The sequence below is a fragment of the Arachis ipaensis genome, chromosome B05, assembly GCF_000816755.2.
Source record: "Arachis ipaensis cultivar K30076 chromosome B05, Araip1.1, whole genome shotgun sequence".
Lineage (NCBI taxonomy): Eukaryota > Viridiplantae > Streptophyta > Magnoliopsida > Fabales > Fabaceae > Arachis > Arachis ipaensis.
In genome coordinates, this window is record NC_029789.2 from 27,770,140 (window position 1) to 27,771,730 (window position 1,591).

The following is a 1,591-nucleotide window of genomic DNA, read 5'->3' on the forward strand; positions in this document are numbered from 1 at the left end:
AATAATTTCTCTATTAAATTGTGTGCCAAACTTTAAGTTTGGTGTTTTCTTGTTGATTTCCCTTTGGTTTTCGAAAATTTTAGTTTGGTTTTCTAAAAATTTTAAGTTTGGTGTTCTTTCTTCATGTTCTTGTGTTCTTGTGAGTCTTCAAAGTGTTCTTGAGTTTTCCTTGTGTCTTGATCTTAAAATTTTTAAGTTTGGTGTTCCTAGGTGTTTTCCCTCTAAAGCTAAGAAATGAGCAAACCATCCAAAATTCACCTGAGGACAGTAAGATCCCAGGGAAAAATAATTCTGGCACTAAAACGCCAGAAAATTGGTGGAAGGCTGGCGCTGAACGCCCAGACCATGCCCAAAACTGGCGTTCAACGCCAGAAACAAGGCAGGATTGGCGTTCAACGCCAGAAATGCACAAGGATCTGGCGTTGAACGCCCAAAATGGGCAAGATCTGGCGCTGAACGCCCAAAATGGGCACAATTCTGGCGTTCAAACGCCAGGGCAGACAAGGAGCTGGCGTCCAGTTTCACTCCAGCTTCTAACTCTGGCACTCAATTGCCAGTGAGGGATCAGACACACACAAATGCTGATAACAACCCCTCTAAAAAGGCTTCTTCAACCACTTCTGTAGGCAGTAAATCTACAGCAAATAAGGTTGAAGAATATAAAGCCAAGATACCTTTCTGAAAAGATGCCAAGAAACCAACCTAGTTTTAAACTGGGAAAAATGTCACTTCATGGTGACTGAAGGGATTGTTCTTGGACATAAAATTTCAAACAAGGGAATAGAGGTAGATCAAGCAAAAATAGAGGTAATTGAAAAATTACCACCACCTGCCAATGTTAAGGCAATCAGAAGCTTTCTGGGGCATGCAGGATTCTATAGGAGGTTTATAAATGATTTTTCAAAAATTGCAAAACCTCTAAGTAATCTGTTAGCTGCTGACACGCCATTTGTGTTTGACACAGAGTGCCTGCAGGCGTTTGAAACGCTGAAAGCTAAGCTGGTCACAGCACCAGTCATTTCTGCACCAGACTGGACGTTACCATTTGAGCTAATGTGTGATGCCAGTGATCACGCCATTAGTGCAGTATTGGGACAGAGGCATGACAAGCTTCTGCATGTCATTTATTATGCTAGTCGCGTTTTAAATGATGCCCAGAAAAATTACACAACCACAGAAAAAGAATTACTTGCAGTGGTTTACGCCATTGACAAGTTCAGATCATACTTAGTAGGATCAAAAGTGATTGTGTATACTGATCATGCTGTTCTTAAATATCTACTCACAAAGCAGGATTCAAAATCCAGGCTCATCAGGTGGGTGTTGCTTCTGCAAGAGTTTGATATAGAAATAAGAGACAGAAAAGGGACAGAGAACTAAGTGGCTGATCATCTGTCCCGGATAGAGCCAGTAGAAGGGACGCCCCTCCCCTCTCTTGAGATCTCTGAGACTTTTCTGGATGAGCATTTATTTGCCATTCAGGAAACACCATGGTTTGCCGATATTGCAAACTATAAAGCTGCAAGGTTCATACCCAAGGAGTACAACCGGATACAAAAGAAAAAATTAATTACTGATGCAAAGTACTACT